Source organism: Cavia porcellus, unplaced genomic scaffold (assembly GCF_034190915.1).
Source record: "Cavia porcellus strain 051 isolate PalLab524CR breed Dunkin Hartley unplaced genomic scaffold, mCavPor4.1 scaffold_14, whole genome shotgun sequence".
NCBI classification, from domain to species: domain Eukaryota; kingdom Metazoa; phylum Chordata; class Mammalia; order Rodentia; family Caviidae; genus Cavia; species Cavia porcellus.
The window spans coordinates 61,294,926-61,318,640 of NW_026947497.1; the positions used below are offsets into that span (position 1 = coordinate 61,294,926).

The 23,715-nt window shown below is 45.8% G+C and overlaps 1 long non-coding RNA gene across 1 annotated transcript; it reads left to right on the forward strand.

The window, feature by feature from the left end:
• The first annotated feature begins 367 nt into the window (after positions 1–367).
• Positions 368–14,958, forward strand: LOC134478738 (uncharacterized). The gene is made up of 3 exons (XR_010051542.1): positions 368–2,314; positions 4,506–4,639; positions 12,026–14,958. It is a non-coding gene; the product is annotated as an uncharacterized LOC134478738 (long non-coding RNA).
• The last annotated feature ends 8,757 nt before the right edge of the window (positions 14,959–23,715 follow it).

Consider the following 23,715-nt stretch of genomic DNA (forward strand, 5'->3'; position numbering starts at 1 on the left):
ACACAGCAAATGGTGAAAGAGAGACTATGAGACCTGCTTTGGGGACATTTTGGTAGCTAAATCCCCAAATCATGAACTCCCAAATCCCCCTGAACTCTTCTGGTTGGCAAAGTTCGCCCCCGGCAGGACTGCTTGCCCCTGCCTGAAGCCCATCTTGGCCTCACTTGAGTCAGGGTCCTGTAGAGATGCAAATGCTCAAGACGGCCTTCCCCATGCCTCAGGGCATCTGGCCAACATCCAGGGGCAGATCCCGGTATAGCCCTGTGATAAGAAATCACTTGCACACCAAGGGGATTTCTGGGATTTCCAGCAATGTGTGAGCAGGCCTTGGGGGAATGTGGGTCCATTGTGGATGAGTGTGGTCCCTCAGCCACACTGGGCAGAGCGAGGAGTTGGCAGTGTGCGCCGGGAGGAGGAGGAAGCCCCTCCCTGGCATACGCTTCCAGGTTCCTGGCCTCCAGACCAGTGAGGAATAGATTTTCTTTGCCCACAAGTCACCCAGTCTATAGGAAATGGTTCCCCAAAGGAACTAAAATACTGCCCAGACTACCACAGCCTGCTCACTCTGAACAGCAAGCACATGTACTATGTCAGGGCTCTGGGGACCACAGGCCCCACCCTGAGGTTGCAGCAGAGCTGGTCTCTGTGGAGGTGGAAGAGGAAGCTGGTCCACAGCTTCCGGCTGCCAGGAGCTCTTGGTGTTCTGAGTGGTAGACACACCACTCAGAGCTCTGCTTGGTGTCACCTCTCCTCTGGGCATGTCTGTGTCTCCTCCTGTTCTGTCCCTGACAAGGACAGTTGGTCACTGGGTTTCCGGCCCACCCTATATCAAGGATGGCTTCAAGTTGAAACCCTAAAGTTACTTACACCTGCAAAGACACTGCTTCCAAAGAGGCCACATCCACCACCGTGGGGGTAGGATGTGGACAGAGCATTTAGGGATCATGACGGTATTCAGCCCACCATGTAGGACTGTAGAGAGAGGAGACCAGGCTGGGGCAGATCACAAACTGCACAGGGCAGGTCCTTGAGATGGCTACATGCACTTCTGATTCTCGACTGATGTGTGGCCTGGCCAGGGTGGTGTGAGTCCTGCCGTCTGTACAAAGGGCTTTGCCATCTGACCATGGACTTGCAGTGGGCATCAGAGTCAACCGAAGCCACCTGGCTGACTCACAGGGGAAGAGCCGCAGAGCCAGGCTGGCCACCGCAGTGGGGGCAGAAGCTGTCAGCCAAGCCTGCCTAGCTCAGCCGAGTCCCAGATGACCCCCAACAGTGATGCCCAACAGATGCCCAACAGGGATAAATTACTGTTGTTTTAAGCCACCGGGTCTGAAGGGGTTCAGTTTTACAGCAATAGCTGATCAATACAGAGATTAACCCACCTGTGTCAGATATCAGTAGGCAAATAAAAGTAAGACCTTGGGATCTGAGTAACACAGTGATAAGCTCCCTGTAACAACCATCCGAGGAACCCAACGTAAAAAAGAGACGTTCTTCTAAATAACTGTGGATCAATCTCTCTCTGTCTGTCTCTCTCTTGCTCACAAATGGCAGCTCATTTTAAAACAAATCTTAACTTTTTCTGAAAAAAATCTAAAGGAAAATTTCATAACTGATAAATTATGGCAAAAAAGGAAACTAAATTTAACTCCCTCGAAAAGTTTTTCATTCAGTTGGGATAGAAATGGGTTTTCCAAGATAGTGAATCACAGAGAAAACAATCAGACAGAACTTATGGGCTCACTAGAAAGGAAAGCCAAGAGGCCCTATGTATAAAAATCCGTGGGGGTAGTCAGTGTCATACTGAAAGAATCACAAACCTTATACATTTATTAAAAAATACAATATTTTTAAAATATGTTGAACTGATCTTTCAAGCAAGTAAAAAAATCCACATAATCCCAAAAGCAAGTAAATAATAAATATAAAAGCAGCAACCAAGCCAGTGGAGCACTAATATGTCTTTTTCACTTTTATTTTCCTTTCCTTTCCTTCTTTTCTTCCCTCCCTCTTTTCCTTTCTGTCTCTCTTTCCTCTCTCTCTCTTCCTGAGAGTGAAGACACCGTACAGATTCAGTCAAGATACAATGAGGCCAGGCAGAACCAGCAAGGAAGCTCCTCCGCCCAGCCCACTCCCCGCCATGCCATAAGCTGTCCGACTGACGCAGGCCCGAGTGATAATAACTGAGTACGGAGGAAACCTGACATTTGTGTTGTTTGGATAATAATAACTGACATTTGTGTTGTTTGATTGACTGAACAAGCCTCGGGCCGGTAGTCTGACAACTATTTGGAGGATAACAATGTGCACCGTAAGGATTGTGGATTTCCTGTTGTCTTATCACTGTTTTGTTTCATTTTATTGTTCTATTTTATTCTCCTTTTTTTAAAGATACAGTAAGAAAGATATTAAACAGTGTCAGGGATGATGAATGTGTAGTCATAAAACTGAAGGGAATGTCATAGAAAATTAAATTTGAACATCTGAGGGAAAAGCACATGAGTTGTTAAGAATCAAAAAAAGTTGCCTGGGGAGTTAGCTTAGCAGTGTAAGTGCCTGCCTGGCAAGCGCAAGGTCATAAATTCAAACCCTGGTACCAACATAAATAAATAAATAAATAAGTCAGATTGACAGATTTAAGAGAGCAAGAAACATAGGATAAATGGGTTAGGTATTTTAATGTCTGTACTCCAAGCCCACACAGTTCTAGAAAATTTTCCAGGATTTTTTTTTTTTTGAGGCAGGGTCTCTTTGTGCAGTTCAGGTTGTCCTTGAGCTCACTTTGTAGCCCAGACTGATCTCAAACTCGCAATGATCCTCCTGCCTCTTGAGTGCTGGGATTACAGGCATGCGCCATCACACCCGACCTAATTATCCAGATTTTTTAAGGATTTATAAATCTCCATATTACTTAAAATTTCTGTTTTACTTAAGTAAAAATAGGGAAACCATCCCAATACATTCTGTAACAGTAGCATGGTCTTTCTACCAAACCAAAGAAAAAGAGAACAAAAGGAGAAAGCTGGAACCCTAACTCACTTTATAAAAGTGATGGTTCAGGGGGAGGCAAATTAAATCAAGCAGCATATTGAAATGGGATTCATCCTAGCCACGCAAATGTGATTCAGCGGTAGGAAATTTTCAGCGTAAGCTACTTTATGAACACATTAAAGAAAAATATGCATTTTTAAATACTGAATGAAACTTTTTATATGAAATCATCTCATTCCAGAAAGAAAGATGAAAATAGTCAAACTGGAAATAGAAAGAGCTTTCTAGAAATGATGAAGCTATTGTTAGAAACTGGCTACAGGGAACACCCACAGCCACGGCTCCGTGAGTCCCACCCTGGGTCCCGGGTTCTCCCCAGAGCTCCCTCAGCAGCTGCCTCTGAATTTGATCTCCTTCCACGATGTCCTGAAGGTGCCACCAAACGTTCCTGCAACTGGGCTGGAGCTTCCTTCAGCCTCTAGGTTTTTGATCATGCTACTTGAAATTTAGAAAAGGAAAGCCTTAGTTTGAAGAACAGGCTTACAAGAGTGGTTCTCAAAACGTGGTATCAGCTAGAATTATCTACGAGTCTTCCTGAAATGCAGAATTCTAGCACAAGAAATTTTTCAATACGTAACTTTTTTTTCAACACTAACACCTAATCATTGCAGAAATTTTGAAAACAAAAGCATGGCTAAAGCACTACTGTGAACATAAGGTGATACTTAAAATATTTTAAATAGTTTGGAAGGAGTTTCCACACCATCTGGAAGTAGATGACAATTTTACTTCATTTTATATATGACATAAGATTACCCCCACTTTTTTGGTGATACTGATATTGAATGAGGGCTCTGTACCCCAAGTTGCATCCTTAGCTCTTTTTAAGACGAGGTCTCACTATGTTGTTGCCCAGGGTGGCCTCCAGCTTGCCATCCTCCTGCCTCAGCCTCTGGAGTAGCTGACATTATAGGTGGGTGCAACCATGCCTCCCCTTGTCAGACACTGTGCTGAGAGCCACGGGAAAAGGAGAACCTTGTGCAAAATCAGACAAAACATGGAAGAAACACACCAAACTTGTGGTCCACATATACATTTTGAAAGCAGGAAGAATTGTTGTAAAAGAAAAAGATAAACTATAAATAAGAAAGTTCAAATACATATTTGAAAAGAAGTTCTAAGATTTGCTCTGGGAGTTTAACTTTTAGAGTATATAATACAGGACTCTAGCTTATAAAGAAGTACTGTGCACACATGACGGGTCATACATAATTTCACAACCTACCTTTTAGCAAAATTTGGAGAACATGTATCAGTATTTTTACTTTTCATAGGTACATGAAACCGCCTCAAGGTGGATATGGTGTTTGTAGCTGCTTTTAAATGTGACAGTGCTGTGCACTGTGACTATTTACCACTGCCGCACTGGTTTCCTTCCTGTCAGTCAGGATAAGCCAGGCTGTGCTGCGGTAACGAGCAATCCCAAATCTTGCTGCTTGCTTTGCACTCAGGTTACACATGGGAATTCGGCCACTCTGTGCCATTGTTGGGATTCTTTCCAGATGGAGGCTGATGGGGCAGTGTCATCCAAACCATGCCTGCCACCACGCCAGAGAGAAGAGAGGGCTCTAGAGGATCCGGCATGGTAAGTAGACATGTGGGTTGGATGGATACCTGCTACTTTGCTTGCAGTTCGTTGGCCGAATAGGTCCCGTGGTCTTGCCCAACCAGAGTGGGCCGAGAAATGCAATCCTGTCACACGCCCTGCAAGGTAGAGAACCGATGGGAAGTATTCAGCAGGAGGCACCCACGTGTGAATGGACTGCACCTCACTGAATTCTTTCAATGTTTCTGATTTCTCTTTATTATAGTTAGTGTCCTCCAGAATACATTATTTGCTCAGGCCTTGCTTTATTTCCTTCTTGCTAGTGAAATTGCTAGCTCAAAAAAAATATATAAAATCTCGTTCCATATTAACAAACCTCAATCTATTTAAAGTTTCTACTTTATTTAATTGAATAACCGTGTGGAAATCTTTCCCACATATTCTGCAACATTAGCAGAAGCTTGCTACCTAACCAAAGAAAAAGAGTATATTAGACACCCTCCTAATCACATCTAAGGCTCGGAAGCAAAGGTCTTTAGAAAAGCTCAGTGGAACGATTCTCTGACCTCTGTGACCGCCGCCCATCTGCCCCAGTGTGGGTGCTCCTGCTCTCTGCCTTGTCTGTTGAGGGTTCGAGCTCTAAGGAGGAGTCTCTGATTCCTTACTAACTCCACAGTCTGCCGGCTTGGAGAGCTCTGGAGAGGAGGCTGGGTCTTTGTGTGCCTATGACTTGGTCTTCTTGCTTGGCAGTCTAGTCTTGTCTGGATAAAATGCCTATTGTTTTATTATATGATATTGTAATTTACTCCTCAAAAGAGAACCCCGTCTTTTTTAGGGCTTCTCCAGCATGCTGCCCCATTTTGTTCACAAACTGACACATGTGGGCCTCAGCCTCCTGCCCACCTTGTGCATCCCCCGTCCACCACCTACAGAGCTGCCCAGAGAGCTCCCTGGCCAGCGGTCCACATTCAGTGTATCTGAAGGTGGCTTTGATCTTGCCACACTCTTGTGTGACACGTACCACCCCTTCACAGACGTCCACACAGAGCTCAGTAGTAGCATCTGCCTGTTTATTTAAAACCTTCTGCTTTCGTTTTGAAGCAAAGTCCTCGGTCTGTTAGGGGAAGCATAGTGGGCCAGACGTCACTGTGTGTTGTAGTTAGGGGTTGTGCAGAGAACACTAGAATCAGGACATGGAGTTTATAATATTTTTATAATGGTCACTAGGAGTTAACACAAGAAAATGCAGGAAATCTATCCACAAAACCAGACATAGAATATTTAGTCAAGGGCCTAAATCCCACAGCAATGTCCCACGTGAATTCAGATAAAAACCCAGAGCTCAAGATAATGCCTCCCACGAGTCCAACTGGAGGTCCTGAGCCCACAAGAAGGACTCACACCAGTCTCTTTTACGGATCCGTGCTGGGAAGGCCCAAAGGTCAGCGGTGGGAGCCAGAAAGTCTATGCCAGCAGGGTGAAAGAGCTGTGCTGGTGGGATGAGGGTTCTACGCTGGGGCCGGGAACTCACACTCACAACAAAGACCAGGGCTATCCTGAAAGGCACCACAGCCACCCTCAGCAACATGGAGGCCGAGCTCTTCCAACGACAAGCACAGTCGGGTACATGCCAGGAAGCCAGCATGACGAACCCATCCTGGAGAACAAGTGGCACATATCTTTCCCTTCAGAGCCAGGAAGCAATGCTTGATGTGAGGACCAAAACTTCTTCAGGAGAACCAAAGGCTCAAACAGCAATTGGTAGGGGAACCCACAATGCCTCAATGCAATGCAATAATGCATCAACACATTAACAACTTCTTTCTCCTTCTCCACCTATTTATGCTGGCAACTTCCCTTAGGTGGAGCATCTTCACTCAGTGCCATGCTGATGTAATCCAGGTGGCGTTAAGTTGACCACCAGTTCTTAATCCATAACACCGTAGTTGGAGACCCGGTGGACTCAACGTCCATTGAGCCCCAGCCTCGATCTCAATCTCAGGGTGGTCAGGAACCTATGGGGTGGGGGAGGAGGCAAGTCTGGGAGCACTGGATTCTAGAGCTCTATTCCAGGAGCATCAGAGACAAAGGCCAAGGCCTGGCCTGCCCTGGGGGAGCTGCTTCATTTCTCAGGCACAGAACCTGAGCAAATTTCCCGTAGATCACAGGCGTCAGGGACAGGAACTTCTGCTACCAAAACTGAGCTTGGGTAATGCTTGTTTTCCATTTTCTCTTAAAAACCTTGTGTGTCTATATATGATGAAAGTAAAAGCCCTCATTGTAGACATCTTAGAAGATGCAAAAGAGGATCAAAGAAAGCGACATTCAGGTGTCACTCCTGGGGGACAGCAGCTCTTGGTGCTCCGTCTGCTTCTGAAGTGGGGGCTGGCATCTCACATGAGTGCAGTGCGCTGCTGGGAGGTTCTGCTCTTGCCTGTGGCATCTCATGGGCACGAGCACTTGTGCTCCTAGAATCTGGCCTTTTCTGAAGCGAAGTATTCATTCCCCACTTCCCAGTCCATTCGCCAGGAGTAACAGTTTGGCACAGATTCATCCAGATAGTTTCTGTGTTTACACAGATATGAAGAGTAAACCCACCGGAAGGTACAGATCCCTCTCTAAACAACAAACGGAATTGCGTATCATTTACGGCTGTTCACTGAACAATGCATCCGCTTCCTCACTCACTCCGCCGTGGTGGATGGTGTCCCTGTGCCTGACCTGGGACCCTGGGGACGTCTCTGGACACAGCAAGGAGAGGACGGGCAGAGCAGAGTGTTCCTGAATCCCAGCTGTAGCTACTCATCTACTTTCTTAGGCTGGCTCTAATATTTCTGGTTTGACCGGGAATGTTCCTCCCACTTGTCTGACACTTTGCCGGCCCAGATGTGAGGGAAGTGGCAATGAATTCACAGACAAGTTAATCACCTCCATCTTCTGGATACATCATTTTAAAACACTAATGGCAATTTCATCTCATTACCCTGCATTACTTTTGCACCGTCCCTGTTTGTAACATTTTAGTGGTTTGATGCTTGTAATGAGGGTGTTAATGGGCTGGACAATTAGGAGAGCAAACCCTCTCCCAGCACAGGGTGGCCAGTGGGGGGTCCTCCCGCCCAGCTTCCTGCGAGCTTCTGTGGGAGCTGACACAGATTCCAGGGCGGCTTCAAAAGGCATTTTTTTAGATCAAATGTGTGGAGAGGTTACAGTTCGTCACAGTAGGCCACTGCTAAGTGCACTGCAGGGTCCTCCACAATAACTGTGGGCTGTAGAAGTCTGCAGAGGAGGTGCCCTTGATTCTGCCCCAGCAAACCCTGTCCTCCCTGGCCCTTGTCCCCATGTGTGTGGCGCCTGGGGACCCCTGGTGCACATACTTCTTCTTGACCTACCCTCCCCCTGCACCAGGCTCGTACCAGCTGCCCAATACCCCCTTCGGCTTTGGGAACAGTAGGTCCTGGTCTGTCCTGAGGCTGCTTCCCTCACTGGAAGGAAAGCCCTTCTCCTCTAGAGCTGACCATCTCTCACACTCAGATTATCACATGTGAACACCAGAGGTGTGCAGCAGAGAGAACCGGGAGCCAGGCTGCTCCACAGGTGGTGCAAACCAGGCACGATCCCACGACTACCGTGCAGCTCTGGGGGGCCACCCACAGGCCCAGGTGCTGAGGCTTGGTCCCCAGAGCAGACTGTAGGGAGGACATTGGGAGGCTGAGTGCAGGGGAGGCCTTGATAGATGAGACCCAGCTGGCCCCTTCCTGTCCTCCCCGCTGACCGTCAGCACATACCTCACCCCATCTCATCACTCTGCCAGTCACAGGCAGCAGGGCCAGCGTCCTGGACTAAAACTGCTAACGCTGCAGACTGAGCTGAGCCTTTTCTTTGCATTCACTCCTCACCTAGGCCTCTGCCACAGACACAGGCTGACACCACTGTCTGGCTGACACCTGAGACACTAGCTGGGGGTGGCTTGGTCCTTAGCTGGGAGGATGTGAGCTCCTGAGAACAATTACACTTGGAGAGTCATGAGGGGAGATTTTCCCGGACCAGAGATAGCTGTAGGCTGGGGGGAGGAGGGGAGTGTGAGGCTGGAACCCCAGGAGCAGACATGGGCGATCCTGGCTCCCAGCAGGACACCAGAGAGTGGTCACACCCACATTGGCCCAGCACAGGTGCAAGTGAGAGCTACAAGTCCGGAGGACAGAGTGACAGTTGCCATTGTGACCCCTGACCTCCCCAGTGCCAGGATTGGGGAGTGGGGGTCCCAAGAAGGACTGCAGTGGTTCTCCCTGTAGCCCTGCAGGCTGGGAATTTGAGTCAAAAATTGAGTAGAGTCCTGGACCCTAAAGCAAGCTTCAGGTTGTGAGTTCCTTAGCCAGGGAGCTGAAACACAGGCGTCACCACTCAGCGACGCTTCTGTTCTCTCCTCCCATCCCTGTCCCCACCCTGGTTTCTAAGGCAGAGTGAAGAGCCCACCACTGCCCTGGGCGCCTAACTCGCATGGCAGCTGCTCTCAAACTCTGTCCCGCGCACCGTTAGACCAAACTCCATGCCATGGTGGGGGGAGGTGGACCCGGGCCCCTATCCCAACCTTGGCCAACTGCCACAGGACACAGAATATGGCTTAGGAACAGGCAACCAAATAGCATCCCAGTGTGTTTTTTGTTAGTATTGGGCATCAAAAGACAGTTATGTAGGTGACTGAAATAGACATTAAACACTTCATTCACCTGACAGACATCAGAGAGTACATAAAGGTCAGGTGGCCCCCAGATTAAAGCAGGGTCAGGGTTCTTATAGCACAACAGGAAGCCAAATGCACACACGTGGTTTTGGCGTAGGTGGGAGATTTTGGCTTTCATCAGAATGCTCGGTTGGAGCTCGTGCTTATCCTATGCAGCTGGCTCAAGGCTGCGGTGCCATCCCAGAGCTGTCTGAGTATATTTTCCAACAGTAGTTTTGCAAGTCTTGTGACAGACTGTGTCATCCAAATTCACAATGTGAGGTGACAGCAAGAAAAAGAAAGCAAGGTTCAGAGGCAAGCAGGAGCCTTGTCTTCTGACATGTGGTGCTAAGTCTTTCTGCATGAGACTCTCAGCTGCATCTTGAAGGCCAGCACAAGACAGGGTGCCGGGGACCCCAGTTCCCTTGTGAAGCACCCTGCTTCATGAGCCCATCACTGAAGACCCCCTGCAGGCCTGGCTTCTCCATAGAAACCACCCCATCCTCTGCTCAGACCCAGGATCATCCATCCTTCCTGCCAGTGGACAGTGGACACCTCCACAAGGGCCTGGTGTCAAGATGCCAAAACCTCTGCTCCTGCCCAGCCTGGCCTCTGCCTGTGGGGCTCAGATGTCCCTTCCTGGTAGACTAGCCCTGCCCTGCCTGCTGCTGGAGCCCTGCCATGCACCTTTCCTTCAGCCAAGCTCCCCAAGGCTGCAGGCCTGATCCCATCTGCAGATCCTTTCAGCTCCCGGTCCCTGTCCTTGTCCTGCCCTGCCTCTTTCCTGCTCTTCCTGGAGAATCCTCACCAGGGAGAGTGGTTCCCTGTGGAAATCCCCAGCAGCCTCTGGGCAGAGGATCAGGTCACCTGGCAGATGTTCCTGCTGGCATTGGGAAGGGAGCTTCACAGATGCACCTGCTGCACATCCCAAAGCATGGGCGTGGATGTCCTCTCCTCTGCCCCAGGCTGTGGAACTGGTCCTCTGCTGGTTGAGGAGCCACCCACCTTTTCCAGAGTAGAGGTCTGATGTCTCTCCCAGTCTCTGATTTGAGCAATGTTTCTCTGGGGGAAGAGGACAATTCATGGGTTCCCTCAAGTTAAAATGGTGCGTCTGCCCTTGGCGGTTCCCAGTGGAGAACGTCAGCCCTGCCTGAAGGATGGAGGGCATGAGGTCGACAGTGACTCCACAGTGTCTCTGTCCAGCTCCCCTTCCTGCCTGGCTGGACCCCAGTTTGTAGGAAAAGAGACTCTTTATAGCCCATCCCATTCCGGGAAGACACAGTGCTGAAACTTCCTCCTTTGGACAAGCAAATTCCAGCCACAGCTGGTGGGGCATGGGCAAGATGTCTACTACCCCAACCCCTTTGGGTTGATACAAGCTGTGGGCTCTACAGCAGCTTGGTGGGGGACAGTGGCTAACACCCTCTTGTTCCTCTCTGAGCTCCGGAAGTCCCCTGGCACTAACCATGCCACTGTCCAGGCTAGATGGTCGCCATGCTGGGGTTGGGCCTCTACTTCCTGACCCAGAGCACTGAAGTCCATGCTGACCAGTGTTGTTCTTTAGTAAACTCCTTCCTGGGACACTTCATGGGCATCAAGGAGGTGACAAGGAGCAGAGAAGCAGCCCAGGGTCATGTCCACCAAGTAAACAAGCCCGATTCAGATAGCACAGGGCAGCCTGGGCACCTGAATGAGTAACAGCAGCTGGTGTCACTGAGCGCGACCATTGTTGAGCTTAGGAAGCGCCAAGTGCATTGCCACTCTGTCCTGTCCCTCCTCAGCTTCAGGTGCTGTCTTCTCACTAAGAAGAGCACCCTTCCTGTCGCCCCCTCTGAGTAGGGTTCTGTCTTTTTTTTTGGCCGTTGCTAAGGGCACGGGCTGAAAAGGGAGGCTAAGCACCTGGTGGCTCCACCATGGTGATCCGATCCCTGAATGCTGATAGACAGGGAGATGAAACCGGCTATGACAGGAGAGACCTTTCTGATGAGGGCTCTCTGGAACCCATTTATCAAGCACAAATGCTGCCACCTACCATGCACAGCAACAGTGACGAAAAGGCAGACAGATGTGGATGTGGCCCTAGAATTTCGTCCCTAAGGGAAAGAAGGATTGCAACTACACCACTGCACAGGTAGTGGGGGACACAGGGCAAGCATCAGAATTTCTCCTGGACTCAGAGAAGACCCCTGGAGCGGGCTTTGGGGTACATGGGATGATAATAAGGGTGAGAAAATAGGAGGGCCTGGGTGGCTTAGGCAGCGCGTGCTAACATGCAGAGGCAGCGGCTGGTTCCGACGCCCAAAGACAAACTCAATGGCGATAGATCCAAGGACGCTTGCCAGGCTCATCCAGCCACAGTCTGCAGGGCTCCGGGCAGCTAACGACCAGGTCCCAGGGACGTGGGCTCCTAAGAACACCATGGGGCCGGGGTGGAGTTTTTAATGACTCGATCCTGTGCCCACCACAAACAACTATGCTTGGGACGTGATGTGCATTTGTGCAACTTAAGCAGATAGCATTTCACGTCCCCTTCTCTCATGTGCTGTGTTTATTCAAACCTGGGCTTGGTTCATTTCAAATCAGTGAAGGTGGTATGGAACTTACACAAAGGTATCAAATAGTGTTTTGTTTGTGATGCTGTTATAATTACACATTCAATTATCCGATATGTATTGTTTATGTATGATTTTTTTAAACTCCAGCATGGCTTCAGCATTATCTCAAAAGAGGAAAGACTGTCTCTCCAAAAAGAAAATCAGTGGATAAAGAGGTGTTCGAAACCTGACCGAGGAGAATGTACTGCTTTGCTGAATCAAATGATCAAGTACTGCCTTATTTGTAGAAAGTTCTGTCAGTTTTCAAAGATCATAATTTGAAAAAAACATATGCAAAAAGCAAACTACATAAGAAGGAATGTTTCAGAAAGACTGAATAGTGGATCTGTCATCTCAGCAAAATTGCCTCTATTTTCCTGCAAATGGTATAATTTTATTCTTTATGGCTCAATCATGTTCTTTTGAATATATGTATTATAATTTTCCTCACACATTCATCTGTTGGTAGGCTGTTTAGATGGTTTAGTTATTGTGAACTGTGATGCCATGAACATGAACATGCGTGTATCACAATGGTGTGTTTTTAAAAAATATTTTGGGGTTTATATCAAGGGCTGATATGACTGGATCAAATGCATGCTCTGGTTTAGTTTTCTGAGGAACCTCCCTAACAATTTCCACAGTGGCTGTGCTAACTTACTGTACCCTGCAGTGTAGAAAGGTTTATTTCCCATATCCTGCAGCTTTCATCATCATCACCACCATCATCTGCATTCTTGGTGACAGCCGTGCTGGCTGGGATGAGATGGAATCTGAGTACAGTTTTGATTTGCATTTCCCTGATGGGAAAAGATGCTGAACATTTTTCACATATTTGCTGGCTATTTGTATTCTTCCTTTTGAGAATGGTTGCGTTCATTTGCCCTTTATTCACTAGGTTTTTTAGGGTGTGTGTGTGTGGTCTGCTCCCCTCTCTCAGCAGAGTATCTGACAGCGACTTTCTTGCATTCTGTAGCTGCTTCCCCACTCGCGGTCCTCACTACTCCCTGGTGCAGGAGCTTGTTAGCCTCCCGTTTGCACGGGCTGATTCTCACTCCTGTTTCTGTGTCACTGGGTCCGACTCAGGAGCCTTGCCTGTGCAGATAGCGTCAAATGTTTTGCCCATGCATTTCCTTAGAAGCTTCAGGTTTTGAATTGATGTTGGTACAGGGTGAGAGCTAGAGGCCTTGTCTCAAGCCCAGCTTTCCCAGCACGTTTGTTAGGCAGGCTCTCTTTTCCCAGCTTGTGCTTTTGAATGCTTTGTCCGGAATCAGATGGTTGTGGCTGTGGGGTTGCTTCTGTGTCTTCTATTCTGTTCCATTTGTCTGTGTGTCTTTTTTTGTGCTGGTGTCCTGCGGCTGTTCTTACTGTGTCTCTGAAGCATAACTTGAAATCAGGTGTAATAATTTGGTGACGCCTCCAGCTTTCTCTTTTTGCTTAGGATCGCCTTAGCCATACTGGGTCTTTGGTGCTTCCATATGAATTTGAGGATTGTTTTTTCTAGTTCTGTGAAGAATGTCATTGGAATTTCGATGAGGACTGTGAATCTGTAGATTGTTTCAGTAATATGATCATTTTAACAATACTAATTCCGCTGAGCTCTGAGCACAGGAGGTCTTTATCTTCCAGTTTCTTCATTTTTTTTTCAGTGTCCTGAACCTTTCACTGTAAGTCTCTCACTTGGTTTGGTCAATTCCAAGGCATAGGTATTTAGTTTTTGGGAGCCATTATTGAGTAGAATTGGTTTCCTGATTTCTTTCTCAGTGGGTTCATTATTGGTGTATAGAGAAAAGCTATTGATTTTGTGTGTTGCTTTTGTATCCTGCCTGTGCTCAATTTAGTGATTAGATTTAAAGTCTTCTTTTAAGGCTTCTAAGACTCGTATCATCTGCAGGGAGGGATAGTTTAGCTTCTTTTTCTCCTATTTGAATTCCTTTTCTCTCTTTCACCAATTCTGCTGGTTAAAATTTGGGTTTTATTGTGGGGAGGTACCTGAAATTGAACACACAACCTCATGCTTACTAGGCAGTGCTGTGCCACTGAACTATACCCCTGGCAAAAATCTCAAGAACTCCAGACACAAAAGTGGTGTCCTTGGCCAGCCTTGCCTCACTCCTGATTTTAGAGGAAATGTTCCCAGTTTTCCTACTTAGTGCGATGTTGGCTGTGGGTTTGAACACATACTGTAGCTTTTATTATATTGGGGTAAGATACTTCTATACCTAATTCTTTAGGAGTTTTATCATGAAGTGGTGTTGAATTTTGTCAATGGCTTTTTCCTCATCTGCTGGCATGATCATTGCAATTTTTATCTTTGAATCTATGTGGTATATTACATTTATTTATCTGTGTATATTAAACCATCTTTTGATCCAATTTGGTCAAGGTGTATGATCGTTTAAAATTGTTGTTGAATTCAATCTGCAATAATTTGACTTAGAATTTTGGCATATATGTGCATTAGAGATAATGCTCTGTAGTTTTGTTGTTGAGTATTTATGCACTTTTGGCATTCGGATGATGCTGGCTTCACAGAACAAACTTGGCAGCGTTCCTTCCTTTCCTATTCCATGGGCCAGTGTGAGGAACACTGGTATTAGTTGTTCTTTGTAAGTCTGATAACATTCAGCAATGAACTTACCTAGTTCTGGGCTTATTCGTTGGGAAACTTTTTGGTACCAAACCAGTCTTGTTGGTTGTTATTGATATATTTAAGCTTTTTATATCCTCTGGGCTTCACTTTGATAGGCTGTAAATGTATCTATTTCTTCTGCTGTGACATTTATTATTTCTTTTCCTTTATCAGTTTGGGGTTTGGTTTGCTATTGTTTCTCTAGGATTTTGAGACTCATCATCAGGCTTTTTTTTATTTAAGGATGCTCTGCCCTTCTGATGTAGGCACTCACAGCTCCACACTTCTCTCTTAAAACAGCTTTCACTGTGTCCCATAGATTCAAGGACATTGTGTTATCATTTGATTCTAAGAATTTTTTAATTTATCCCAATTCCACTGATTGCTGAAATATATATCATTCTGTTGCTGTGTGTGTCATTTGTGTGGTTTCTGTTGCAGTTGATTATTAGTTTCATTCCACTGTGACCTTTGACCCCAACATTCATATTCTAAAGGAACCTCAACCAGTTAAATCTTTGTAGATGTAATTAGGTGAGAATCTTGGGATGCGATCATCTGATAAATGGCATCTGTATAAGAGGAGAGGACACAAAACACAAAAATTCAGGAAAGAAGTGCGTGGGAACAGAGGCAGGGGTTGGCTTGGCCCCGATTGGGGAATGCTGGAAGCCACTGGAAGTGCAAAGATGCAGGGAAGGATTCTCCCCCCAAAACCTTCAGAGGGAATCTAGCCCTGTTGCCCCCTGAGTTGCCCTCAGAGAGAATAAACTTCTGGCTTTACTTGGCTTTGTTTTAGCAGTGTCAGGTACTGGACCTCAGACCTCCCACCGAGCTACAACCCCAGCCCTTTTTTAAAGCATGAGACAGGAACTAGCTACATTGCCTGGGATGTGTTTGAACCCATGATCCTCCTGCTTCAGCCTCCCAGACTACTGGGATCACAGATGTGTGCCACCACAGCCAGCTAATTTTTCTTGTCTGAACTCACCAATTTTGTAGTAATTTGTATCCCTAAGAAACTGCTAGGGTGGTGAATTAAATTTGTACTTCTGGTTCTTGCAAAAAAAAACCCAAACCAAATCAAAACAAAACACCATGAACTTATGGCCGGAAGCAGCAAATACAGATCATCCCATACTTTCTGAGAGCCAGGAATACGGGGGTTCTTAGCAGGGTGATTCAGCTGGGATTCCCCGTGGCACTGTGGTCAGGGCCTGGCTGGGCTGTGAGGTTTGGAGGACTTGGCTGGAGGACGCACTTGTGATGTTCAAGGGGTTTCACCTGCTGCTGGTGGAGAGTCAGTCTCTCCCCGGGGGCCTCTCCACGGGGCTGCTCAGAGCATGGGAGTAGGTCCTCCCAAGCAGGTGACGGGCGTGCGTGTGCGTGTGGGGAGGAGTCCAGGCCTTTTCACTGCCAAGTCTCAGAGTCCCGTGCTGTAACTTTTGCTTTATTCTGTCCCCTGGAAGCAGCCTGCAAGGCCACATCCAACTCCAGGGTGGGAGGGGGGGGGATAATTGGACTTCGCCTCATAAAGGAATTTCAGAAAATGTTTGGATCTCCTTTAAAAACTCATCTGGAGGTGTCTGTAGGAGTAGACCTGACCAGGACACCCTGCACCCAGCCCCTGCTGCAGACATAGATTTGGGCAGAGGTGAGGCCAGAGGCTGCAGCTGGGAAAGCGAAGGCTTCGGTGTGGAGCAGCCTGGTTGAGCCCTGAGGTGCAGCTGGGTTGATCAACCAGGGGAAATCATCAATCTCGCAGATCAAAAACAGTGGTGGGCCAGGGTCCAGGGTTCACAGGGCTCAATCCAGATAAATAAGGTCGAAAGTCTGTAAAGCTGAGTTTCTGAACTTTCTGTTCTCACCAAAGGAGCAATCGCTTTCGCTTTACATTTTTTCCTGTTCATCTCACTCTGCTGCTCGCTCACCCGTGGAGCACCGCCTGCCACACAGGAAAAGCTGATCTGGTCCTTGGAAAGCTGACGAGGAGGCCCCCCTACTCTCAGGTGGGCTGTGGTATCGCATGTGTCACTCAGTCCCCAGGATTGGAATCTTGGAGCTACCACTCATAAACAGAGAGTCAGAAATGAAATGTAAAAACCATTTCCTTAACAAGCTTGTTACACATAATGACTTCTAGTTTTTGGTGAAGGAGGCGGTTACTGGGAATCAAACTCATGACCTCGAGCTTGCCAGGCAGGCACTATGCCACTGAGCTATACTCCTAGCAGTAATTATTTTTTGATGGACAAAATCTTATTCCTGCTGTCCGATCCTGAGTCAGTGTGCGGAATTTTAAGAACACCGTTAAGTTCCTGCTACATTTGCTGGAATATCACAGTAACAGGAAGAGAGCCCTCCTCACTAGCCAGAAACTAAATGAAAATACTCTCCATATAATCACCATAATATCCTTTATATCTTATAATTTTATGGACTGACAAAAGCAGCTTCTGTCCATCAAAGGCTTTATAAATGGCACGGAAAATAAGTGCCCCAAGCTCTATTAACAAGATGAACATCCTGCACCCACAATCTCGTAACTCCCCCTGGCTCACAGACGTATAATTAGTGCTGAATTTTTCATGAACATAAACATCATTTTCTTTGTCTGCTAGGCTAGGCTTTGTGCTCAACTATTTCCAGCACTGCACTTGGGTAAACAGGCAGGGGGAAACGAGCCGAGTCCCTGCGGGCTGGAAGCACTTCTGGGTCTGCTGCCAGGGTCCCCTGGGCCCTGCACAGGCTCCTCTGGCAGAACCCTGCCTGTCCCAGCCCACAGCCAGTCTGAGGAACACCAGGAGAATCGTGGGTGTGGAGCCTCCTCAGCAATCTGGGGCTGGGGGAGAGGACAGACGATGAGCACTTTTGTGCTCAGTCCTGAAGAGAGCCCCTCGCTCCCCTTCAGCGGAAGTGACTGCTGTAGTCTCTTCCACTTCCACGGCTACGTGGTTGTGTCGGATCTGCAGTCCTTGCTGAGGTGCTGCGTGGTCACCTGTGACAGGTGCCTGAGTGCTGTGTGAAGTCTCCTCCTCATTCCTGCTGCCCTGGAAGGCAGCACTGGGCCTCACCCTGCTTGTGTAGGCCTCACAAGCTATCTGGGGTGGTCTCTGAGTACCTATCCGGACCCCACCCTCTCTGGACACCTGATCCATAGCCACAGGGCATTCTGACAGCTCTCTATGTATTTCTTTTACCCAATGCTGCAACACAATTTCCCCTAAAAGCATCCAAAAGTATCCTTCCAGAATCAGGTCAAGCTCTGATAAAATGAACTAATAAAAAATTTTATTTAAAAAATTGGTGCATCTCAACCCCAAACCAGGCTTCTTCGCTAGTGGGGAAATATCGAAAACATTTGTGCCAAAGAGAGGAGCAAGATGGAGAGATAGCTGTTGCAGATGTTCTTTAACTCATGAGGATGAAAGCTCAGAGAACACAGTAAATAGGACACGTGTAAATGTTAATGTGAAAAACTAAACCCTCTCCCAAATGTCCAAAATGTAGACTTAAACCAACAAAAGTTACAATGTAGTCTTGTGCAGGAAAACAGAATCATAAAATCTGAGTACTTCTCAAATTATTTAAATAATTTGATGTAATCCCTTTAGAATGCATAAGGTTTTTCATGTGATGAACTCTGGGGAAACCAAAAGGAAATTTATTCAGAAACACTCCAAAGAAAGGAAAGATATTGAGAATGTGGGCTGGGCCTTGACATACACTAAGACATACTGGAATCCTCAGTAATTTAAATAGTATTGGACCAGTGTCTCAAAACAGAAAGATTCATTAGCAGAAATTAAAAAGACTCAGAGTAGACCCAATGCATATTCATACCCAACACACACTGCAAGTACCTCAAGACACTGGGAAAAAGAGGCATTTGTCATTGTTCTGAGACAGCTAAATAAGCATGTGGGACAATTATGAGTCTGAACTTCATAAATGCACTAGGATGAACTCCAAAGGGATCAGAAAGCAAAGGCTAAAAAAGGAAGAAATCATAAGTATAGAAGGAAGTATGTGTGATTTCTTTTAAAACATGTAGTGGATAATGTTGTTTGAACTATAACTTATTCATTTGCAAATTTTTAAAAATTTGATATATTTAAATAAAAACAACGATAAAAGCAAACTCAAATGACAAACTGGAAAATATTTACAATTTTCATCACTTGGAAAGGATTAGTTACTATATGCAATGGTCGATACATTGTGTCAACTTGAAAAGTTTAGAAGTTTAAGCAACTCAGCAGGGGGCCAGGGTCCTCACTTTGTAAACATCCTCATCCTGTGCAAGGGAAGGGGTTGGAGATGGTGTGAGTGCTACACTTGCCTTGGGGCGCTCAGAGCCTGCTTACAATGTAAGGGAGGCAGAGAAGCTTGTTGTCATCCTCCTTATGCTCCTGTTGCTTTTGTTGTCTTCTGTCACCTTGAAGTGTTACCCATGTGCCATGCTTTGGAGCCAGATGATTATGGCCTAAAACCTCCACAAACTGTGAGCTAAATAAACCTTTCCTTTCTTACTTTGGGGTGTTGAGTATTTTTCCCAGTGATGAGAGAAAAATAACCAAGACACCATACTATGTAAACTTTCTTAAAATCAAAAATAAAAGTCCAAAACAAGAAAAACTAATGGAAAAGTAGGCAAAGGACATAAATACTTCATAGAGAAGAAAATACAAATATCCTTTAGACACATCACAGTGAACTTCACTCATGAAAAGACAAACCCCAGTGAAATCCACACTGAATATCGACATAAGTAAAAGTCATTTTGAAAGTCATTTCATTCATAAAAACACTAAGAACACTAGAAGGGCAGGGTGAGTGTCAGAATTAATATTCCAGAATTCTAGACTTTAAACTGAGGCTTACAGCAATCCAGTGCATGATACAAGGAAGAGGCTGAACTCCAGCAGGATGGTGAGCTCTGTGGCACTGTAGATTGCTGTGTCCCCATTCACCACTCCAGCATGCTAGTGGCCTTGAAAACCAACACTGACCTGGAGCTGCTGGCTGATGAGAGTGGGTTGAAACTATTAAAAAGCCGCATCCCCAGAGGATTGTCCCATCTGACCTTTCCAGGGCTCCCTGCTTGCAAGGGAGTCTTTGGTGACCTGATACATAGCCTTCCTCAGCCAGCTACTTGTTGAAAACAATCAGAGGTAATTGTTTAATATCACAGCTGCCTGAGGTGGTAGATGAGAGCAAGACCTAAGCTAGTTTAGCAACGATCCTCAGAAGGAGAAGCTGGGAATGGCTGTCTGCAGAAAGCTTGTAAAGATCTAATCCTGGAATTTAGAGGACACATGCACAGCTAAACAGTCACCTGGCGGCACTGGGGGAGTGCTCAGCATTGTGGCAAATGCCAAGGTTGGAAGTGTGGGTGAGAATGAATGTATATCCCCAAGTGCACATGAGGCCTCAGAAAAGACTGGGAGGCTATGAGTTCCCAGCACCTAAAGAAGCCCCTGTCCAAGCACTCGCTTCTATCACGCCGACTGTGTGGCAAGTCTGAGACGGACAGGATTTGTTCAGAAAAGTCAAAAAACAGCAACATGAATACCAACAAAAAGTGCTAAGAGCTAACTCCAGAGAGAGCTGGAGACTGACTTGTATGCAGAGTATGTATTATATTATCTTAAATGTTCAGCTTTACAACAAAATGTGAAATATGCAAAGAAATCACAGCCTGTATAAAAGAAAGGGGGCATATATAGGTCCCAAGAAACTGTTCCTAAGGAAGCCCAACGTTGCACTTACTGGACACATGTGTTAGGTCAGCTATTTAACATGTATTCAAAGAATGAGAGTGAACCATGTCTAACAACTAAGGCATCCCGTAAGCATGCTGTCTCATCAAATAAAAAAATCACCAGAGAGACAGAAATAACTATCTTTAGAGAACCAGATAGGAATTGACAAGTTTAATACTTGAAATGGAAACTCATGCAACACTCAACAGCAGATCTGAGTGGGTAAAATCATGAGATATGAAGACAGGTAAACAGGGTTGTTCCAGTCTGAGAAACACGAAGAAAAAATAATAAGTTAATACAGTCTCAGATGCCTGTCAGAGGTCATAAAGTGGCAAGCATAGTAAGATGCACATAGTGGGAGTTCAGGAAGGAGAGGGGAGAGAGAAAGGACAGAAAGAATATTGGAAGACATAAGGACTGAACACATTCTAAACTTGATGAATAATGACAATCTGTGTTACAAAGCTTAATAAACTCCATGTGAGGTAAATTTCACAGACACCTAAGTGTATGATAATGAAACTATCAAAAGACACGACAGTGAGGAAATCTTAAAATCTACAAGGAGTGGCTCATTACACACATGCAACCCTCAATGAGATTAACAATAGATTTCCCATCCAAAACTACAGGACAGACAGCAGTGGTCAGTGTCCTGGAAAGTGATGTTAAGAACTTGACATCTGACCAAATTATTCTGGGAAAATGAGAAATTGTGAGATTTCCAGATTAACAAAAACTGACAGAATGTGTTGCTAGCTGTCTTAGTTATTTTTCTTGTTGCTGAGACAAAATACCTGACACCCAAAATAAAGAATGAAAGGTCTATTTAGCTCACAGTTTGCAGAGGTTTCAATTCATAAGTAGCTGACTCCATGACAGGGTAGCATTCTGGGGCGGGGGTGGATTGCAGAGAAAGCAGGCAGAAGGCAAAACCAGCAAGCAACAAACAACAAAGCAGACCTCTTTCTGTCCCTTATGTGTCATCCACGCTTAGAGTGGATCTGCTCTGAGATTTGAGGCAAACTCTTAGCTGTGAGCCTCTGTACAAACGAAAAGAAAGTTAAATACATGCAACATTCAGTGAAACAAGATAGACTTTACCATTCCAAAAGTGACATATAGGGGATAGAAAGGAATGGAATAAAAGGAGTCAAAAATCCAGCAGGGCAATCATTAAGTCCTACAGTTCCATGTTAGGATCCCCAGCAAACTGTGGCAAGATGTGAACTCAAAAAGGCTTGGGTGTCTCCACCCCTGCAGCACTGCTGGTGGTTGTAGCTTCCCATGGCTTCTCTCTGGGGCCAGCTCTGCTCTCTCCTGGCAGTTTCTCTCAGATAACCCACATTTATGGCTTCTCCAAATTTCTAGGGTCTCCATGCACTTTTGGTTTCACACTCACAGCTCCACTTGCTGCCCTCTCAGGGCACAGTGCATGACCTCCTAGGCATTCTAAAATCTGGGTGGAAGCCTTTCTGACCCCACAACTCTTGCATTCTGTATGTCCCTAAAATCAGAGCCACGTGGATGATGACAAGGTCTGTTGCAGCTGGAGCGGGAGCCAGGCTCCCTTCTTTCTTGGCTGTAGGGTTCAAGTGTCCTTGAACCAAATTTTGAAGACAATTTCCTAGCTGGCACCATTCTGGAACATGTCCTCTGGGATTCTCCTCTCAAAGCAAAGTCCTTCACTTTTGCAATTTTGAGGCTGCAAAGCATGAAATCTTGTTGTTTTTTGTTAATGTCCCCAGGCCATCTTTCTCTCTTCTGAAATACTTGGCTTTTCCTTGCAGTCTTTTCAGTGACCAGCTTCTCCTCTGTTCCATTTTTGCAGGCCACAACTTTAACTGGAGCTTTCTTTCTGGCAAAACTCAAAATGTTTTAAATCACTCTGCTGGGCTCTTTGTTCTTGATTCTAACTTAAATCTGGCCATAAGCCCCCAACAGTCACCATGCCACATCCCCAATGTTAGACTGCTTTAAAATTTCTTCTGCCAGACTGCCCCTAATGTTAGTCTCACGCAATGTCTCTGGACATGAGCAAAATGCAGAAACACTTTCCACTGAGATATAACATACATCATCTTGACTTCAACAGCCAATTCAGTTCTTCCCAGAAGAAATCTCTGAGACTGGTCTTTACCAACACAATTTCTATCAGCACTTTGGTCTTCAGAACTCTAAGCAGAATCTCCCATCAAATACAGCTTAAGGCATTTCAGAACTTCTTGTTCAGTCAGCTTCTCCAAATCTTTCCAAACTCTTCCCACAAGCCAGCACCAAAGGCTCCTGAACCACATGATCTGGTATAGTCACAGGAATGACCCCACTTCTCTGGCCCCAAATTCCGTCTTAGTTACTTTTTGCTCATTGCTAAGACAAAATACTCAACACCCCAAGTTAAAGGAGGAAAGATTTATTTAGCTCAAAGTTCATGGAGGTTTCATTTCATAGATGGCTGGCTCCAAGGCAGGGTGACATGGCAGAGCAAGCTGGCAGAAAACAGCAAACAGCCAGTGACAAGCAGTAAGCCATGACTAAGGACCTTTCTGCCCCTTAGGTCTTATCCAGCCTAAGCACTCTTAGGATGGGTAGCACTCGCACCCATGGTGGGGAAGCCTTAATCCTGGCATCACATCATGAATCAGTGCTGCCAGCACCACATCCTTGATCCCAACAGCACACACCGTAGATCTGCCCACCTCCAAGAAGCATCACCTATGATCACACAAGGCTCTGTGGGACATCTAAATACCAGCCACAACACAAGCACACCTTTCCTACAATACCGTAATTATTAAAAGTCTTTACACAGAAATAAATGGACACTAAAAGCCACACAAATAAGAGCACCAATAAAATGAACTATGCAGATTGTTTGAAAAGATAACGTAAGTGTGTTTTTGCCTGTAACTCTTATTTTCTAATGATTTGAAACAACTGCATAAATAAGCAATAATTTTTTATTGATGGGCATAAAAATACAATTTTCTAACAATGCTAGCATGAGAATTGGAAAGAAAATAGAATTTTATAAGAGCAAAATTTTTATAAACTATTGAGATAAAGTTGGTATTTATTCAAACTACCTTGTTATAAGCTAAAATGTTAACTTTAACCCCCATGCATTGCAACCACTAAGAAAATAACTTGAAAAACATAGAAATGAAATAATAAGAGAATTAAAATAGTACACTAAAGTACTTATTTGACACAGAGGAAAACACTAACTGAGAAATAAAGGAGGAAGGGCAAGAAGAACAAAAGGTGTAGCACAGAGAAGTGGCAAAGTGGCAGATAAAAACTCTACTCAATCAGTAACCATGTCAAGTATAAAACATGGAAAAATTAAGCCCTTAGTTAAAAGGCAGAGATTGTGAGAATGAATTTTTAAAGCCAAC